The 9,880-nt window shown below is 47.4% G+C and overlaps 1 long non-coding RNA gene across 1 annotated transcript in view; it reads right to left on the bottom strand.

Annotated features, from left to right (window-relative positions):
* Nucleotides 1-9,880, bottom strand: part of LOC138683444 (uncharacterized) — a 423,605-nt gene that overhangs the window by 358,821 nt on the left and 54,904 nt on the right. The gene's annotated exons all lie outside the window — the stretch shown is intronic.

Raw genomic sequence — 9,880 nt, forward strand, 5'->3', positions numbered from 1 at the left:
ACTCTTAAAGCAAGACTGGAATATTATGTAACATGTTTCATTTACTAACTAGTTTACTAGCCCATCCTGCTACATGTTGTTATTTTTATAAACTATTTTCTTCAGGTTTTTGTCACTGAATTCCCATGCTGTGACATCAAAGGACTTCTGAGGGCTTTGTATCAGAATTTGTGCCCATTCCCTTAGCTCATGTTCCTAGTACTTTTGGCAGCAGTTAATTGAGTTGGACTGCTTGAACTACAATTCAAAAACCGAGGGCTCAAAGATAAGAAGCCATCCCCATCCCTGGGGATGTCAGGCAGGAACAGACATGATTCTGTGGCAACTGTGTTTATTATATTTGGTCCACGCTGGAACAGGTGTACCTCAAAGCAACTGTAGCTGTGGACTGTATCTATGCCGCAGCAGGTATACCCCTTCATTGACAAAAGCAGCCAAACACAAGCTGAGCTGGACTGATGTTGAAACCAGTAGTTTTAATTGGAAATTTTCTAACAAAGCAGAGCTTCACCAGAACATTTTGTGGACGTTTGTGGACATTTTATGGGCATTTTACAGACATTTCACAGGGGTGGTCCATAGACTAAGGGAATGATATCTGCGTATTATATCAAAGGATGGGAGGGGGAGTGGTGGTTAGCGAGAATGTATTGGATAGTGTGAGACCTGAGCGCGACGTAAATGGTATGGAATAAGGGGTGGAGAATGTACTGGTTTTGGCTGGGATAGAGTTAATTTTCTTCATGGTAGCTGGTATGGGGCTATGTTTTGGATTTGTGCTGAAAACAGTGTTGATAATGCCGAGGTGTTTTTGTTATTGCTGAGCAGTGCTTACACAGAGTCAAGGCCTTTTCTGCTTCTCACACTGCCCCACCAGCGAGTAGGCTGGGGGTGCACAAGAAGTTGGGAGGAGACACAGCTGGGACAGCTGACCCCAACTGACCAAAGGGATATTCCAGACCATAGGATGTCATGATCAGCAATAAAAGCTGGGGGAAGAAGAAGGAAGGGGGGACGTTCAGACTTATGGCGTTTGTCTTCCCAAGTAACCATTATGCGTGATGGAGCCCTGCTTTCCTGGAGATGGCTGAACACCTGCCTGCCGATGGGAAGTAGTGAATTGATTCCTTGTTTTGCTTTGCTTGTGTGTGCGGCTTTTGCTTTACCTATTAAACTGTCTTTATCTCAACCCACGAGTTTTCTCACTTTTACCCTTCTGATTCTTTCCCCCATCCCACTGAGGGGGAGTGAGTGAGTGGCTGCGTGGTGCTTAGTTGCTGGCTGGAGTTAAACCATGACACCAGTTTCTGAACTTTCTCTTTGCTTTTTTCCTATCATGTCTTTCCCCAAACCTTGCCTGTTAACAAGCCTGACGCTTGAAATCAATGAGGTCTTTATCCCTGTGGTTTTGGTTTTAGCAGACTGATAAACTGTGAAACTTCATAACAGTGAGTTAGTATCCCAAATACACACTCACCAGATTAGTTGCAAATGGCCCATGGATGCTTATAAACTGCAGCCTTTCCTCTGAACTTTTTGGTTGTCTTATCAATTGCTGGTGTATCTGTTATGGCAAGAATCATTTTGCTTTCTGTTTGGCTGGTGGTTAGGGAGTCCTAATTTTTGTTGGAATCCTATATACTCCCACAATGTAAAGGAGTAATGAGCATTGTCCTCAAGAACCTCATAGGGCTCTTGGAAACTCAGGGGCTAGTTTGTTCATGATTAAAGTAGCATGATACACTGGATTAATTAGTTCTTGCAATGTATCTCAGGTCATATTCTTGGCGTCTCTACTTTCTGCAATTAACTACTTATGAAGGTGCTAAGACTCTCCTTTTTCTTTATTTCTAGAATTCCAACTATATTAGAGTCCATAAAGTCATTTCTGTTGCAAACTTCACAATGAAACAGTCAGATCTGCAGCTCTCAGACATCTTTCCAAAAGCACTTAACCACCTGCCCCTGGAGTACAACTACACTTTATACAGCAGAATATTCGATGACTTTGGCACTCATTACTACACCTCTGGGAAGATGGGTGGTTCCTATGACATTCTTTACCAGTACAGCTCTGAGGAACTAAAGAACTCAGGTATGTAATCTTCAGCAAGAAAATATCATTATTTGTTTACCAGCTTTTCTTATCACTGTTTTTAGGCCTTACACCACATAGTAAGTTTTCCAACTAACAGCAAAAAATCCTTTAGACTTGCATAGACCCAGGAATTGCCCACACTGCCTAAATAGAGCGAGAAGAAAATTTTGCTCTACACTGTCTTATTTTGAAAACTTCAAGAGGTTCCTTACTTGGTAAATATCATTGTGTTCAGGGAAACCTCTTAAGACTTTCAGATCAAGACCAGGTGCCACCAGGAAAATGTATTCCAGCGTACTTCAGTGTGGAACTGAGGTCTGAGAGGTGTAAGTGGTACCTTTTGGGCTACAGTTATTATAGTTGTTGGTATTGATTAGAAATTACTCTAAAACTAATCCTATGACTGCCAGATTGTTGAAAGGAAAAGACAAATCTACAAAAGTGGAAACCTAAGGTTAAAAGCTGTGATCCTTAATGCCACTGCTGTAACTTGTATGGGTATGGGAGGATACCTAAAGGGGTTGGTAAGCTGTGGTGGGTTGACTCTGGTTGGATGCCAGGTGCCCACCAAAGCCGCTCTATCACTCCCCCTCCTCAGCTGGACGAGGGGGGGAGAAAATATAACAAAAGGCTCGTGGGTCAAGATAAGGACAGTTTAATACAGTGATAGCAAAGGGCGCGCGCGCGAAAGCAAAGAAAAAACAAATGATGTTATTCTCTATTTCCCATCAGCAGGCGATGTCTGGCCACTTCCTGGGAAGCAGGGCTTCAGTACGCGTAGTGGTTGCTCCGGAAGACACAAATGCCCCCCTTCCATCTCCCTTTACTTAGCTTTTATATCTGAGCTGACGTCATATGGTATGGAATATCTGTTTGGTTAGTTTAGGTCAGCTGTCCTGGTTGTGTCCCCTCCCAAGATCTTGCCCTGCCCCAGCCTGCCATTGAGGGGAGGGCAAAAATGTTGGGGAGACAGCCTTGATGCTGTGCCAGCACTGCTCAGCAGTAGCCAAAACACCGGTGTGCTATCAACACCTTTCTAGCTACTGATGCAGAGCACAGTGCTATGAGGGCTGCTATGGGGAGTATTAACTCCATCTCAGCCAGACCCAATACAATCTCCACCCCTTATTCCATACCATTTGCATCATGCTCAGGTCCCACATAATTTAATACAGATATCTTCTAACCATACTATTGTATTTAATTCTCATTACTGAAATCCTTTCTTACCAACACTTACAACTGAAACTACATAAACAACTTTTATACCCAACATACAGATTTATACATTCTTATCAATTACTATCCCCTGTCCTTTAAGAGATAGATATTCCATGGGCTTCTTCCACTCCTCCAGATGTTCACACACAGGTTATGACTTGGGCCCCATCCATCAAGATGAGTAGTCAGGACGGGAGAAGCAGTATGTTCGATCATTGGGCACCAACACCGGCTTGGTTTGGGTCACCGTTGCACTTGTCTGGTTCCTTGCGAAGTTCACTCCTCTGCAGTTCAGGTCATTCCTGCTACATTACTTCCTACAACATACAACTCACATCACAGATTATTTTTCCCCCAAGGTTAAATGTCCTTGAGGCACACACTAGGTCTCCCCATCCTTCCGCATTACCCACCAAGTACACCCAGGTCCCTGAGCAAAGACAATCCCACGAATGGGTTTGCCTTTTCCCATGGGAGGAGAAATCCACACTGCCTTCCCCAGCCACTTCCCCATGTGCACTACGGGGACCTTATCTCCTCCCACAGTATGTAGGGGTTTTGTTTGGGCAGGACCAGGACGGTTAGCAGATCCTCTGGTGTTAACTAGCCAAGTGGCTTCTGCTAAATTTGTATCCCAATGCTTCGATGCCCCATTGCCTAGCGCTCTCAACATAGTCTTTAACAGTCCATTATATCTCTCAATTTTTCCAGATGCTTGCGGGGGTGATAGGGTATGTGGTACACCCACTCAATGCTGTGTTTCTTTTCCCAGGAGCTTATGAGGTTATTTTGGAAATGAGTCCCATTGTCTGATTCAATTCTTTCTGGGGTACTGTGTTGCCATAGAATTTGCCTTTCGAGGCCTAAGATGGTGTTTCGGGCAGTGGCATGGTTTACAGGATATGTTTCTAGCCAACCATTAGTTGCTTCCACCATGGTGAGTATGTAGCGCTTGCCTTGGCGTGTTCGTGGCAGTGGTCCAATGTAGTCAATTTGCCAGGCCTCGCCATATCGAAAGCCCAGCCACCGCCCTCTGTTCCAGGAAGACTTTACTCTGGTGGCTCGCTTGATTGCAGCACATGTTTCACATTCATGAGTGACCTGTGTGATGGCCTCCATGGTCAGGTCCACCCCTTGATCACGAGCCCACCTATATGTTGCATCTCTCCCTAGATGTCCCGATGTTTCGTGGGCCCATCGAGCTACAAATAGCTCACCCTTACACTCCCAGTCCAGGTCCACCTGAGCTACTTCTATTTTGGCAGCCTTGTCTACCTGTTCATTATTTCGATGTTCTTCAGTGGCATGGCTTTTGGGCACGTGACCATCTACATGACATACCTTTAGAGCCGTGTGTTCTACACGGGCAGCAATGTCCTGCCACAATGCTGCTGCCCAGATGGGTTTACCCCTGCGTTGCCAATTGGTCTTCTTCCACTGCTGTAGCCACCCCCACAGGGCATTAGCCACCATCCAGGAGTCGGTATAGAGGTAGAGTACTGGCCACTTTTCTCATTCAGCAACGTCTAGGGCTAGTTGGATGGCTTTCACTTCTGCAAACTGACTTGACTCGCCTTCTCCTTCAGTGGCCTCAATGACTTGTCGTGTGGGACTCCACACAGCAGCTTTCCACTTCCGATGGTTCCCTACCACACGACAGGATCCATCAGTAAACAAAGCATAACACCTTTCGTCTTCTGATAACTCATTATATGGTGGTGCCTCTTGGGCACGAGCCACCTCCTCAGGCGATGCTCCAAAATCTCTGCCTTCTGGCCAGTCCATGATCTCTTCCAGAATTCCTGGGCGGTTGGATTTCCCCAGTCGAGCTCGTTGCGTGATCAATGCTATCCACTTACTCCATGTAGCGCTGGTTGCATGATGTGTAGAGGGGATGTTTCCCTTGAACATCCAGTGTAGCACGGGCAATCGTGGTACCAAGAGGAGATATGCTTCTGTACCAACAACTTCTGAAGCAGCTTGAACCCCCTCATATGCTGCTAGTCTAGGTCAGCTGTCCTGCTTATGTCCCCTCCCAAGATCTTGCCCTGCCCCAGCCTGCCATTGAGGGGGGCAAAAATGTTGGAGAGACAGCCTTGATGCTGTGCCAGCACTGCTCAGCAGTAGCCAAAACACTGGTGTGTTATCAACACCTTTCTAGCTACCGATGCAGGGCACAGCACTACGAGGGCTGCTATGGGGAGAATTAACTCCATCTCAGCCAGACCCAATACACTCGCCAATTACTATCATGGACAAAACAGACTCAAATTGGGAAAAATTAATTTAATTTATTAATTACCAATCAAATCAGAGTAGGGTAATGAGAAATAAAACAAATCTCAAAACTCCTTCCCCCCACCCCCCCCCTTCTTCCCAGGCACAACTTCACTCCTGAATTCTATAACTCAGCCCCCCGAGTGCACAGGGGGACACGGAATGGGGGTTGCGGTCAGTTCATCACACGTTATCTCTGCCGCTCCTTCCTCCTCAGGGGGAGGACTCTTCACACTCTTCCCCTGCTCCAGCATGGGGTACCTCCCATGGGAGACAGTCCTCCACGAACTGCTCCATCATGGGTCCATTCCACGGGCTGCAGTCCTTCAGGAAAAGACTGCTCCAGCGTGAGTCCCCCACAGGGTCACAAGTCCTGCCAGCAAACCTGCTCCAGCGTGGGCTTCCCATGGGGTCACAGCATCCTTCGGGCATTCACCTGCTCCAGCGTGTGGGTCCTCCACGGGCTGCAGGTGGATATCTGCTCCACCGTGGACCTCCATGGGCTGCAGGGGGACAGCCTGCCTCACCATGGTCTTCCCCACGGGCTGCAGGGGAATCTGCTCCGGTGCCTGGAGCACCTCCTCCCCCTCCTTCTTCACTGACCTTGGTGTCTGCAGGGTTGTTTCTCTCACATGGTCTCACTCCTCTCTCCAGGTGCAGTTTCTGTTGCGCAGCAATTTTTTTTCCCCCTTCTTAAATATGTTATCCCAGAGGCACTACCACTGTCGCTGATTGGCTCGGCCTTGGCCGGCGGCGGGTCCGTCTTAGAGCCGGCTGGCATTGGCTCTGTTGGACATAGGGGAAGCTTCTAGCAGCTTCTCACAGAAGCTACCCCAGTAGCCCCGCCCCCCCCGCTACCAAAACCTTGCCACACAAACCCAATACAATAACCAGCCGAGTTTTCCCCAGGGCGACTCAGCCTGCGCACAGTGGGATTATTGTGGTGGCTGTGGTGGATCTTTGGGTAATTGTGCATTGTCTGGGTCATAATGAATCGTCTCTAGCATGACTAATTCCCTCAGATATTGGATACCTCTCTCCATGGTGGTCCACTTGCCTGATTGACATATAACATCTTCCTTGAAGGGGTACCTTTCCTTCATGCCTGACAGGAGTTGCCTCCAGAGGCTGAGGGCTTGTGTCCCTTTTCCAATTGCCTTGTCAATGCCACCTTCTCTGGCAAGCGATCCCAGCTGCTTGGCTTCCCTACCTTCTAATTCCAAGCTATTAGCCCCATTGTCCCAGCATCGGAAGAGCCAGGTGATAATGTGCTCACATATACGACGGCCGAAATCTTTTCGCATATCCTGCAGCTCACTCAGGGATAGGGATCGGGTGATTACCTCTGGTTCTGCCTCTTCCTCCTGTTCTTGTGATGATCCTGGCTCATCTTCATCCCTCACTAAGCAAACTGAATATTTTGTATATTTCTTCTTCTGTATGGGGGCAACTGATACTGGCATAGGTTGGTTCTCTGGTTCAGCTGCAGTGCCTGTTGCAGGAGTTGGAGGGGCCATAGTGCCTGTCGCTTTGTTGTCAGATCCAGAGACCTTCTCTTCCCCTTGAGGGTACTGAGTGGTGTTGAACAGGGCTCGATAGGCATGGGCCAGGCCCCAGCACATTGCAGTGATTTGTGTCTCCCTGGAATTGTCGGGGTGACAGCATACTTTTTCCAAATATTTTACTAGTTCTTCTGGATTCTGCACTTGTTCAGAGGTGAATTTCCAAAACATTGGAGGTGCCCACTGTCCTAGGTATTGCCCATACTATCCCACACACCCTGCCACTCATAATTATCCAGCCTCGGGGCAGATCTCTGGGTGACCTTAAATAGTTGTTTAACCCTAAACAAGGCCTGAACCACATTCAGGAACATGCTAGTTCCTAGCAAGAGGACCATGCTGGTTTCAACATCCAAAGGTGTCATGTTTTAACCCCAGCCAGCAACTAAGCACCACGCAGCCGCTCGCTCACTCTCCCCCCACCCAGTGGGATGGGGGAGAGAATCGGGAAGAGAAGTAAAACTTGTGGGTTGAGACAAGAACGGTTTAATAGAACAGAAAGGAAGAAACTAATAATGATAATGATAACACTAATAAAATGACAACAGTAATAATAAAAGGATTGGAATACACAAATGATGCACAGTGCAATTGCTTACCACCCGCTGATCGATGCCCAGTTAGTCCCTGAGCGGCAATCCCCCCACCCCCACTCCCCCCAGTTTCTATACTAGATATGATGTCACATGGTATGGAATACCCTGTTGGCCAGTTTGGGTCATCTGCCCTGGCTGTGTCCCCTCCCAACTTCTTGCGCCCCTCCAGCCTTCTTGCTGGCTGGGCATGAGAAGCTGAAAAATCCTTGAATTTGGACTAAACAGTACTTAGCAACAACTGAAAACATCAGTGTTATCAACATTCTCATACCTAACTCAAAAACATAGCACTGTACCAGCTACTCGGAAGACAATTAACTCTATCCCAGCTGAAACCAGGACAGTAGACAGCTGTTCAGTGCCCTCCGTCTCCAAGGCAGCTATACCAAAAGGCCACCGATACCCCTTCGGGTCCTTAAAATACCCTCTCCTGAGATAGTCTATGCCAAGGATACACGGAGCCTCTGGACCAGTCACAATGGGGTGTTTCTGCCACTCATTCCCAGTTAGGCTTACTTCAGCTTCCAATACAGTTAACTCTTGGGATCCCCCTGTCACACCAGAAATACAAATGGGTTCTGCCCCTTTATAACTTGATGGCATTAGAGTGCAATGTGCACCCGTGTCTACTAGAGCCTTGTACTCCTGTGGGTCTAACGTGCCAGGCCATCAAATCCACACAGTCCAATAAACCCGGTTGTCTCTTTCCTCCACCTGGCTGGAGGCAGGGCCCCTCTATCCCAGCCAAAACCAGGATAGCTGGATATCTGTCTAAAGACCTAAGGCTGTCCCAACACGGTGGGTTGACCTTGGCTGGATGCCAGATGCCCACCAAGCTGCTCTATCACTCCCCCTCCTCAGCAGGACAAGGAGGAAAAAATACAATGAAAGGCTCATGGGTCTAGATAAGGACACGGAGATCACTCAGCAATTACTGTCATGTATAAAACAGACTTGACTTGGGGAAATTAATTTAATTTATTGCCAACCAAAATCAGAGTAGTAGAATGAGAAATAAGACCAAATCTAAAAACACCTTCCCTCCACCCCTCCCTTCTTCCCAGGCTCAACTTCACTGCTGCCTTCAGTACCTCCTTCCCCAGAGCAGCACAGGGGAACAGGGAATGGGGGTTGCGGTCAGTTCATAACGCTTTGTTTCTGTCACTCCTTCCTCCTCATTCTCTTCCCCTGCTCCAGCGTGGGGTCCCTCCCACGGGAGACAGTCCTCCACAAACTGCTCCAACATGGGTCCTTCCCATGGGCTGGGTCCATCTTGGACCCAGCTGGAACTAGTTGTGTCTGACATGGGGGGCAGCTTCTAGCATCTTCTCACAGAAGCCATCCCTGCAGCCCGTCTGCTACCAAAACCTTGCCATGTAAACCCAATATATTCCACCCCTCACTTCTGTGCATCACATATTTAAGAATTATCATTAAAATATGTTGGGAAGAACGGCCGGAGTCAAGAATCATACTCAATGTGAGTTAAACATCTTGCTCATTTATTGTTCAGATGTCTTGACATTTATACAAGACTGACTTGTCCACGCGCCTTATACAATACTCTAATTGGTACAATACCCCGGTTCACGCGACACTATCTTATCCTCTATTGGCTGTGCAAGCTTCTTCACGAGGTGTCCAGCAGTTACTGATCTAATTCTTCGGCATCCAGGAGTTGTTTGTCAGGCTCTTCTTATCTTCTTTTTTCCCAGCGTACAAGGACACAGCGTCCTTGTCTGCTCCAGCACTTTGTAAACTTATGCTTCGTTCCCACCTAACGGCTGGATTGCTCACATGCCCTCGCCCAGCCAAGAAATCCTCAACAAAAATACACATTCATCACACAATCTACAATCTTCATAAACTTCACTTATGTCAACAAAAACATTCCCCACACCAAAATCAAAGTAACATCATCACAACACTGACAAAAGTGGCCAATTTACACATACTCCACCTCTCGTCCCTTCACCACAATTACAACAGAAATTACCCACAATTATTCCGCTCTCCACTCTAGCAATTGTCAGTCCATGTTTTTCCCCTTACCTCTCCCAATTACTATCCTTATCTTGAATTCCTCACACCCCACATTGTGTGCCAAAAAGGACTGTGGTGGGTTG

This window comes from Haliaeetus albicilla, chromosome W (assembly GCF_947461875.1).
Source record: "Haliaeetus albicilla chromosome W, bHalAlb1.1, whole genome shotgun sequence".
NCBI classification, from domain to species: Eukaryota; Metazoa; Chordata; class Aves; order Accipitriformes; family Accipitridae; genus Haliaeetus; species Haliaeetus albicilla.